General features: G+C 36.5%; 1 pseudogene; it reads left to right on the forward strand.

Moving 5' to 3' along the window:
- Positions 1-8,811: 8,811 nt before the first annotated feature.
- Positions 8,812-9,938, forward strand: LOC140516862 (cyclin-dependent kinase 1-like; annotated as a pseudogene).
- The last annotated feature ends 1,907 nt before the right edge of the window (positions 9,939-11,845 follow it).

The following is an 11,845-nucleotide window of genomic DNA, read 5'->3' on the forward strand; positions in this document are numbered from 1 at the left end:
AACCTCTGAGAGAAAAAGGACAATCCTGTCTATCCCTGTTCCAGTCACTAAGGAACAAGTTTGAATGTTTTTAGGCATGGTTGGATTTTGTAGACTTTGGATTTCTAATTTTGGTTTGATTGCTAAACCCCTTTATGACCCTACTCAGGGCATTGACTCAGACCAGGCTAAACCTTTTGAGACTCTGAAAACTAATTTGACCACCACCCCAGCAGTAGCCCCACTCATCCTAGAAAAACCTTTCACTCTGTATGTTGATGAAAGGAGAGGACAGGCTTTGGAAGTCTTAACCTTAGTACCACACCCTAGGCTATTTTTGGTCGATGTTTTTATTTACTCCAAAGGTGCTTTCCTTGTTCTATATGCCCATGGAGTAATCAGACTGGAAAAAACTCCCCTATCAAACATAGCCTTCTATGTTCTGGCCTTGCCATAGTCTTCTTTAATCCCCTCCAGGAAAAATTTCTTTTTCTTTTTACTTCTCTCTCTCTTGTGAAAATATTTCCTTTTGAAATGGCAGTGATAGTGTTAACCCCTTTTCTCCTCCTCCCTGATACTTTAAATACACTTTAGCCTCCAAAAGTGGGAGGATAAGTCCTTGGTCAAACTGAGAAACTCAATAGGCAGGGGGGAAAGTCAACTTTTGTGAAAAGTTCTCCTCCCCAGTACGACTTCCTCAGAGGTCTATGCCACCCCTTTTATGTTGGTCACCCCTCTATGGGCTACTCTTTCCATCTCAACACCTTGCTTACTTTACATTGGCCAGCTGTACCAGTTGTTCCAAGGGGGCATTTCCTACTTACACTTTAATCTATCCTTCCCCTTACTCTCCTAGTAGGTTTAAGGCACAATGGCACAGCTCCTTCTAGTTACAGTACTTTTATTGATCTTTTAAAGATACCCCTCTCTACTGGGAGCTTAATGTGCAACCACTGAGATCCTTGGGGCACTCAGACTCAGACCATAATAACATAGTGCCCTCAAATCATCTTCTTCATGGGAATCCTGGCTTCTTTCTATACTTGCCCCTATTCTTATTCCTCTACTGCCTATAACTCTTTTGTACCTGTTTGATTTGTTTGCTTAACATCCTTGCCAGATTTGTCTTTTCCAAAGTGAAAGCCATCAACTTCCAGATGACAGCCCAGGCTATATACCAACCTCCAACTGAATCCAAGGTCTCCAGCCCACCGGACCTGGCACTGCCCAGATTCTGAAGCCTGACCCCTTGAACAGGACCTGGAGAGGCAGGGACAACTTTATGACCCTTGCCAGCAGGAAGCAGTTTTAGAAGCTGAGACCTTTGCCCCTTAGCGCAAAAGAATTTGGGTCCCACCTGGTTGAGGGAGGAATGATGAGGTACAAGCCCAAACCAAGACCTTTTTCCCTTGGATTGAAAGGGCTTTTGTCCCATTTTTTCTGAAGGGCCCCTGAAAGTCTGCCTTTGGGGGGGGGGGGGGGGGGAACCTCCTTGGATTCCCCTTCCATTTCTCCCAGGTCAGATACTCCCTATCTTCTATTTAGCATTCTTTTCATATTCCTTCCTTTGATCCTATTACCAGCCACTTGCATCAGGATTCTCCCTGAGTTTCCTCTATTAAGACCATCCCTGGGAGCCCAGACTACTTGGAGACACCTGGATTCTTTCCTCAGACTTTTCTGTATTTAAGTTCCATCTTGCCTCCATGAAGGTGCTCAGGTTTAATCCAGCTCAGACTCTGTCTAGCTGAGATTCTATCTGGCCCCATTTTCAACGCAAGTGTTCACAAAAGTTAGGCTCCCTAAGAATCAACCCAGTATGATAAATCTTTAATAAATTTTGTTTTCTTTAGCTTTAAAAAGGCTTGTGTCGAATTCATTTGAACAAGACCCAGGGTGTCAGTATTTTGAGGTACAGCACCACAACCTCAACAACCTCACTCAATCTTTCCAGCGTCTTTAAAGATTTTGTCCTACCCCACATATTTTGATCAGTTGGATTTACCTTCACTCAGTTGCCTGGATAATACTTTATCAACTTTCTCCATGTTTTCTCATTGAACATTCTGCATGTCTTGAATATAGTCCTTCCTTATTTCTGCCTAACAATGTCCCATCTCTTTATTTTTATCTTCTGAATACTTTTCTAATCACCCTCATCTGCTGGTGCACCCCATCATATACTATATATTTAACCACCATTAGTATCTATACTTAATGTCTTTATATTTATATTACAAAGATTTATAAAAGTATTTGGTATCAATGTTTAGAACATGAACTTCCTGAGAGTAGGGATTGTCTCATTCTTTGTAATTATATCCTTACAGATAAGTGGTTCTCCTGACACATAACAGGGATACAGTAAATGCTTCCTGATTAAGTGAATGATTCTCATAATTTCCCTTGACTTTCTCAGAAAAACCACCAAAGGTGAACAGGAAGGATCCTCATCATCTCTTGACTTCTCATCTACCTGATGGTCTTTGTGGGCTTTGGACAACCCTGTTGTTTCCACATCCTTTGTAAACAACAGAAACTTGAAGTTTCTGAAATACCTGGTTTCCTCTCCCTCTCCTATCCAAACTGAAATTATTTCCTTTGTCATTCTTCAATTTCACCTTTCTCAGAAAAGCCACCAAAGGTGAAAAGGAAGGACCCTCATCATCATCTTTATTATTTAAACTCCAGCTCCTCAAAAAGAACAAAAAAATTAATTATTGATTAAAGGAGAGGATAATACTCATATATGAATAATGACTATTAATTGAGGAACACTTAGAGAAGTTTTAAAAACAACTAATAAATTAAGATAATATAGGAGAGGATTCTGGGAAGATGGTGAAATAGATCATAAAATTCTGAGCTCTCATGATTTTTCCCCCACAAGAGTTGAAATACCAACTTAGTGTGAACAAAGTGTAGGTGGAGATAAATAAGAATAGGGGAACAACAGGGGTCTTCCTGGGACAATTTGAAAAGATCAAGTGAAAACCTCAGGAAGAGGTTGGCTTCCAGTGAAGAATAAACACCTCCAGGCTAACAAGCTGCAAGTCCCTTAAACAACAACTGGCAAGTCATGGAGCTAGTTGGTTAGGGAGGCTGCAAGGGCCCCAGCAACAGGAAATTTTACCCCCTGATAATGGGGGAAGTTGGGCCTTTGAGCCTGGGAAGATTGAGGGAATCTCTGCTGATAAAGAATGCCAGATCAAGCTGTGCTGTGAAGAGTGGCAGGATGAGAAGGAACCAGCACACACCCAGTGAGTGCAGAAGCAGTGGGGCAGACAGCCCTTGACAGTGGGCAATGACAGGCAGTTGGAGGTTTGGCTTTGGCTCTAGGCTAGAGGGGAGAACTGAAGATCAGGGGCAAGAAGCATCATTTCCCATGTTCCTTGGCTAGAGGTGGTTACAAAAATTAAGCTATTACCACAAAAAGAAATGCACAGGCAAAGAAGAAAGAATTTAACCAGAGAAAGCTATTGTGGGAATAGAGATGGCCAAGGATCATCTTCAGAGTAAGATATTGAAGAAACCCCCAAAGGGTAATGTCAAATGGCTCCCTGCACAAAAAGAAAGTATAGAAGAGCTTTAAAAAAGACTTTAAAAATCAAATGACAGAGATGGAGGAAAAAACACCAAAAAAGTAATAATTAAAAGAAAAAAAAGACTGTGAAAGGAAAGTCAACCAACTGCAAAAGGAGAATCTTAAGAAAGAAAATAACACCTTAAAAATTAGAATTGAGCAAAGTGAAGCCAGCAAAATTGTAAGAGATCAAGAAATAATTAAATAAAATATGAATAATAAAAAAATAGAAGAGAAAGTGGAACGTTATTATGAAAACAACGGATTTGGAGAACAGATCAAGAAGAGAAAATATAAAAATAATTGGACTAACTGAAAATTATGATCAAAAAAAGAATCCAGATTCAATAATACAAGAAATAATTAAATTGTCCTGAAGCATTATAACAAGGGGGGAAAGTAGAAATAGGAAAAATCCATCAATCACCACTTAAAGAAGATTCAATGAGGAAAACTCATATGAATACCATAATCAAATCCCAAAACCTCCAGCTCAAGGATAAAATATTAAAAGCATTAAAACAATATAAATATGATGGAGTCACAATTAGAATTACACAAGACCTAGCAATAGAGACATTAAAGGACTTCACATCTTAGAACACAATATATTAAAAAGCAAACAACTGGAGCTCTGGCCAAGAATATCATATCCTCCAAGGTTAAGTATTATTTGGAATAAAAAAAAATGGACATTTGACAAACTCTCAGACTTTCAAGACTTCATTAACAAAACGCCTGAACTTAATAGAAAATTTGACATTCAAGAACCAAGATAAATATAAGGTATGTACCAAAGACTGATAAGCAACTCATAAAGATAGACAGTTTACTATTTACATATGTAAAATGTATGTCTAAAACTCTTATTGATAACTGGGTAGCTCAAAATAAAGATTAGGGTGAACCTGACTTTGATACTAATTTTAAAAGTAAAACAATGTAGAAATACCTAAAAAGAGTAATAATTTTATACAAATGGGGTGCAAGAGGAAGAAATGATACAGAGGAATTAGATGGTGGGGGAGGGCTTCATTGGGAATGGGGTTAAGAGGGAACAATATAGATATAGATATATGAATATAAAAATCTTTTAAATTCAGAAGAAATAAAATGGTAGGGGCATAGGGAGGGGGGAGAGGACAAGTGAGGGATCTTTACAGGGGAGGGTGAAGGAATAATAGGAGGGTATAGAAGGATGTTTAGATTTATGGGAATAGGAGGACCAGAGAGGAATCCTTGGGGGGGTAGGCAAGTAACAGGAGGGCAAGGTAGTTGGTAGAAGTAAAGTAGAGGAGGCAGGATAATTAACAAGATATGCACAAATATAAAAAACAAAGATCAGGTGTAGAATAGGCTTGTGAAAGTATATACCTATATATATATCTATATCTATATCTATATCTATTGAGAGAGAGAGAGATCTATATCTATATATATGCATTTGTGTATGTATTTATCTATAGCTATAGAGAAACATATATGAACCTTATTGTAGCTTTCTGGGGGTGGGGGAAGGGGAAAAAGAACAAAGTAAAAAAGTACATAGCAGAGAACAAAAGAAGTCACAACAGAGTAAAGATGCATAATTTTCAACACGAGTACTATTTATCACACAGGGTTTCTTGAAATGAAAATGTTTTATTACATAATTAGAATTCTCTTTTATGTTCTCCTATGCACATGATATGTTTTTTTTTTCTTTTTAACTTTGTATTTAAGTTGCAATATCTAAGTTCATGACATGTTTTTGTTTCTTTTTTTCTATTCTGTATTTTTGTTCTGGCATTAGAGTCTAAAATAAAATTTCTAAAAACATTTTTAAAAAGATGATGTATACCTCTGTCAAAGCAGGAGGATATAAAATATAATTCTAGAAATCATCAGTATTTTCACTTGAAACTAACAGCTAAACACCCTTTGATCTGGGCTTAATGGAAAGGAGATCAATCTGAAGATCTGTTCAAGAATCTTCCCACCTAATTGTCTTCCAAAACCACAGTTTCATGCACAGATATCTAGAAATGTGGTTTAAAAGAACCATAGTTCTCATGAATTTGCTCAAGGTAACCCAGTATATCTGATATAACTTGTCTTTTTTTTTCACTGAACTAAAAATAGGACTACCAAAAGAACTCATAGAGGTATACAAGAGCCATAGCTTGGAAAAGGAAGGACAAAAATTGACTGTACAAAATAAGTCCTTAAAAAATACAATTGGCCAAGTGGAAAAAAGTACACTGAAGAAAACAATTCCTTAAAAAGTAAAATGGGCCAAATGGAAAAGGAGGCACAAAATCTTATTGAAGAAAAGAATTCACTAAAAATTAGAATTGGGAAGCTAATGACTCTATGAGATATTAAGAATCAGTCAAACAAAAACAAAAGAATTAAAAAACAGAAGAAAATATAAAATACCTCATTAGTTTAAAAAAAAAAACTAACCTAGATCCAGGAGAGATAATTTTACAATTATTTGTCTACCTGAAAACCATGATGAACAAAAGAGTCTGGACAGCATCTTCCAAGAAATCATCACTGAAAAATGTCATGAGGTCCTAGAACCAGAGGATGAAATAGTCATCAAAAAAATCCACCAATCACCTCCTGAAAGAGATCCCAAATTGAAAACACCAAGAAATACTGTAACCAAATTTCAGAATTACCAAGTCAAAGAGAAAATGCTGCAACAGCCAGAAAGGAACAATTTAAATATATGGAACCACAGTCAGTATTACACAGGACCTTACAGCTTCTACATTAGATCCTAAGACATGGAATACAATATTCCATAAGGCAAAAGAGCTTGGATTACAAACAATGATGAACTATCGAGTGAAATAATCTCTTAGGAAAGGAAATGTACATTCAATGAAATAGGGGATTTCCAAACCTCCTTGATGAAAAGACCAGAGCTCAACAGAAATTTGATCTTCAAATGCAAAATTCAAGAGAAGTATAAAAAGGTAAACAGGAAAGATGAAAAACAACAAAAAAACAAAAAACCAGTATATTACTAATAAGGGCAAACTGTTTACATTCCTACAAGGGAAGGTGACACTTGTAACTGTTGAGAACTGTATCATTATTATGACATTTAAAAGGGTTTACATAGTCATAGCACATGGGTATAAATTGACTTTTTATGACAATAAAAATTCTAATTAATAAGGGAAAAGGAATTGTACTGGGAAAAGAGGAAAGGAGCAGGCAGACAAGGCCATCACATGAAAAGGCACAAAGAGCTATTACAATAGAGGGAAAGGAGGGAGGGAGATTAGCATTGTTTGAACCTTACTCTCATCAGATTTGGCTCAAAGAGGAAATAACTTAATCAGATATAGAAACCTAACTTACCCTATAGGAAGTAGGAGGGGAAGGGGAAAGAATAGGGAGAGGTAGACAGAAGGGGGGAAAGAAATAGTAAGGGGGAAAGGGGAGAAAAGGCAGGGGGCTGATAGAAAGGACAGAAGATTGAGGGAGGTGGTGGTCAAAAGCAAATCTCTAGTGAGGAGGGAAAGAGAGAAATGAGAAACAAAAGCAAAAATGGGAGTGAAATAGGATGGAGATAAAGACATAGGGAGTAATCATAAATGTGAATGTGAATAGGATGAACTCTCCCATAAAACAGAAGCAGATAGCAGACTGGGTTAGAAACCATAATCCTACAATATGTTGCTTACAGGAAACACATTTGAAGCAGAGGGATACACACAGAGTAAAGGTAAATGGCTAGAGAAGAATATATTTTTGCTTCAGCTAAAGGGAAAAGAAGGGATGGAAATCTTGATCTCAGATGAAACAAATGCAAAAAAATAGATCTAATTAAAAGAGATAAGGAAGGAAATTAATTAAATCCTGCTAAAAGGTACCATGGACAATGAAGTAATATCATCACTAATCATACATGCATCCAAATTCTTAGAGGAGAAATTAAAAGAGTTACAGGAAGAAATAGACAACAAAAGCATGTTAGTGGGGACTTGAACCTCCTCCTCTCAGAACTAGATAAATCTGACCACAAAAAAGCAAGAAAGAAGTTAAAAATAAAATTTTAGAAAGGTTAGATAAGGTAGACCTCTGGAGGAAACTGAATTGGGCTAGAAAGGAATATATCTTTTTCTTGGTGTTACATGGCACCTACACAAAAACTGACCATGTATTAGGGCATGAAAACCTCACAAAAGAAGTCACAGTAGGTTTTAGACAATAGATAGCATTCCCTCACTTGTCTAAAAAGTAATGTTTTTTCCTTGGCCTTCCTTATAAAGTCCTCTAAATCATAGTAGGGAAGATGTAATAAAAGATGGCAGACTAGTAGGAAGAATCACAGTGAGTTCCATGTCCAAACTTATCCAAAGTTAACTAGAAAATGCACTAGATACCTCATTCTCAGAAGTGCACACCATTTACTAACCACAATTATAGTGGAATGGACAACTTAGAATCTGATATTCCAGATGGCAGACAAGATGATAAAAGGAGGGAGAAATAGACTTTTATTGAAATAGAAGACTTCCAAGCATTCCTGATTAAAAGACCACAGCTGAGTAGAAAACACTCTAAATTTCAAATATAGAAGTTAATAACAATGTAAAAATGGAAACACATAAGAAAACTTATAAAGGACTAAACAAGGATGAATTACCAATATTCTAATATGGGGAGGTGATAAATTTGTCCCTTTTGAACTCTATTTCATGAACCAGTGGTCATAGAGGGACTCTAATGAAATAGAGAACCTGAGAGTAGTACCCTTATGTCTAATCATCTTAAAAGAAGGACAGAAAGAGTAGGGAAGGAAAGGAGGAAAATCAGGAGAGAAAAACAAAGCTTAAGTAAAATTATAATCAAACAGCATAGACTTGTAAACAAGAAGATGGGTTAGGGGGAGTAGCTGGCATTTCACCCTGAGGGGAGCAGTGAGGACAGAAGGGAGTAAGGGAGAGAGAGAGTAAGAGAAAACAATTAAGAGATGAATTAGGGATTAGTCCTCAGCAAAACAACCTCTATCAAATGATGTGTAATAACATTTATAATGAGGTGACAAGCAATGGGAATCTGAGGCAATGTCCATCAATTAGGGAATAACTGAACAAAGTATGGAATACAAAAATGATAACATCACTTGGAATCCCTGGAACTGAAGTGGAAGAGACTCTCCTGTGGTTCCTGCTACTGCCACCACTGCCTCTGCTGCCATCAGCATCCCTTTGGTCTTGGAGTCTTCAGAGTCTCCAGTACAATGAATGGCAATAGAAGACTTCACAAAAATTGAGAAAATTGGGAAAGTTACCTATAGTACTACATACAAGGGCAAGCAAAAACCTATGGGTCAGGTGGTAGCCATGAAGAAAATCAGATTACAGAGTAAGACGTACATTCCAAGCACTGCACTTCAAGAAATTTTGCTCTTGAAGGAACTTCATTATCATAACATTGTCACCTTTCAAAAAGTACTCATGAGAGATGCAGCTAGACTATACCTCACTTTTTAAATCATTTCCATGTACCTCAAGAAATACTGGGATTCTATCCCTCCTAGCCATCATATGGATTCTTCACTCTTTAAAAGTTATGTGTGCCAAATCTTACAACGCACTGTCTTGTTACTCATGAAAAGTTCCTCACAGAGATCTGAAACCTCAAAATGTATTAATAAATGATAAATGTGCAATTAAGCTAGCTGACTTTGGACTTACATGGGCCTTTGCAATACCTTTAAGGGTATATACACATGAGGTGGTAACACTGTGATACAGATCTCTGGAAGTATTGCTAGTCTGTGAGATATTCTAATCCAGTAGACAATTGGAGTAGAGGCAGCTAGGTGGCACAGCAGATAAAGCACCAGGCCTGAGGTCAGGAAGACTCATTATCCTGAGTTCAAATCTGTCCTCAGACATTTACTAGCCATGTGACACTGAAAAAGTGACAACTCTCAGTTTTCTCATCTGTAAAGTGAGCATGGGAAGGAAATGGCAAACTACTCCAGTGTCTTTGCCAAGAGAATCCCAAACGGCATCATGAATCAGACCAAATTGAAATGATTGAAAACAAAAACAATATTTATTGAATTAGCAACCAACAAGATATTTTTCCACGGTGATTCCGAAATTAATCAGTTCCTCTGAATCTTCAGGGCTTTGCAAACTTTGAATTAAGTGTGGCCAGAAGTCAAATCAACGCAGGATTATAAGAATCTATTCACCTCAGTAGAAACCAGGAAGCCAGATATCACATATCAAAAACCTAGATGAAAATGGAAGAGATTTGCTCTCTAAAATGATGGTTTATGGATCCTGTCAAACAAATTTCTATCAAAATAAACCAGGAGCATATGAATTAACTGAGTAATCAGATTGAGAAACTCTAGTTGACTAGCCAATTACTTCAAGGGGTTTCATATCAAGAAGGAATAATCTTTAGCTGTTCAACTCTGCCAATACTTGCCTTCATATTTTTGTTTCCTTTCCTTGTAGTAAAATTGAAGCTGTCCTGTTTTCCTATAATGCCGCTCAAAAAACTGTAAATATCATTATAATGAGTAAGGCTTTATGTAGAGCTCATAATTCAGCCATTTTGTTTTCTATAAATAAAATTGCAAATATAGTATTGATGTTCTTGGCTCAAAAGAAATTGGAGCTAATTTTAAAAATAATATTCTCCCAGAGTTTTTGCATGTTATTTAGGAACATAAATCAGACTCGAATTTTATTATATTGCAAAGTACCTTAAAATCTTTTGTTGTGTACTATGTGCTTAAGTTGAATTCAAATTGCCTAAAACAATGTAAAATTCAAATTTTTCTCAGCATCAAAATGAATCACAATAAAGATGAAATAGGGATAAAGGATTCCAAATAATATACCCAATTAAAAGTCTAAAATGCACTACTGAAGTTTAGACAACTCAAGCACTGGGATATAACATGTGCATATGCACATCTTTCCAAGGGCTTTCTATTTTATAACTCTGAATAATAGAAATTATATGGACTTGGCAGTATGCCTCAGTACATTAGTAAACTAAACATGAGGCCATGCTAAAGTTTCACAACTAAATTTTGTAACTAAAACAAAGCCTAACCATAAGAGAAGATCATGTAACTAATTCACCAACTATCCTGCTGAAAGTTTTAGCTAAGAAATTATTTAAATGAATTTCTATGCTTTGAGTAGAGGTGTTTACAATGGGAAGGAGTTGGCTGGGCATATAGTTTAGTTTTGTGAAATTCAAACCCTTACAGAACATAATCACCATTTCATTATTAGTTACTTCTAACAAAGCATAGCATCTTTACCACAGTAAGTATTTTTGAAAATGAAATGCATATATAAATAGAATAATGCCAGTAGTTGCTGTTTAGTAATTTATATCATGTCTGTGACTTTGTGATCCCATTTGGGACTTTCTTGGCAAAGACACTGGAGTGGTTTACCATTTCCTTCTCCAGCTCATTTCCCCAGATGAGGAAACTGGGGCAAACAGGGTTAAAGTGACTTGTCTAGGTTCACACAGCTAGTTAAGAGTCTGAGGCCAGTTTTGAACTTGTGAAGATAAATCTTCAGGCCTGGCACTCTATCCAGTGCTACTTAGCTGCACTTTGGTGAAATGAATGAACAATTAAGATAATAAAACACAATATCTAATGTACCTAATCAGTGGAGTTTTATAACTTTGTGCAGTACTATTCCAGAAACACATGAGCAAGGTAAAAGGAGACAGACAATAGGAATAATCCAACGTTGGATTAGTTAGGTGTGATCTACAATTTGACAAGACAGTAAATGATTCAAGAAGAGATAAATATAGAGTTGATTTGGTTAATTATAGGGCATCAATTGGAAAGGGAAAAAAGTTAAGTCAAAACAGGTTGATAGCCAGGGAACATAACATACTAAGGGGTGGAGGAACTAAATGTCCTGATGAAGACAAGGATGAAATTAAAGAATAAGCTATGGTAAAAATGTGGGCATTTAAAAATAGAGAAATTTATTTGAAAGTATGGGTCTTGAAACCAATACATGGGATATCAAAAGGTCTTTATGCTGAGAAAAAAGATAGTTCCTCAGATCAAATTTGTCTTGCCCATCTCAGTTTCTGTGTATTTGCTCACACCATGTATATAACATTGTCTTCCAAAATAATTTTGTCAGTTGAAATACTATGTACATACCCTGTAAGAACTACCTTACCATATCCCCAAAGCATAAAGTTGTCCCCCATATTATCAGTCAGAAGTTAACCCTCACACATTTTTCTGAGCAGTTTTTTCTCATC

This window comes from Notamacropus eugenii, chromosome Y (genome assembly GCF_028372415.1).
Source record: "Notamacropus eugenii isolate mMacEug1 chromosome Y, mMacEug1.pri_v2, whole genome shotgun sequence".
NCBI classification, from domain to species: domain Eukaryota; kingdom Metazoa; phylum Chordata; class Mammalia; order Diprotodontia; family Macropodidae; genus Notamacropus; species Notamacropus eugenii.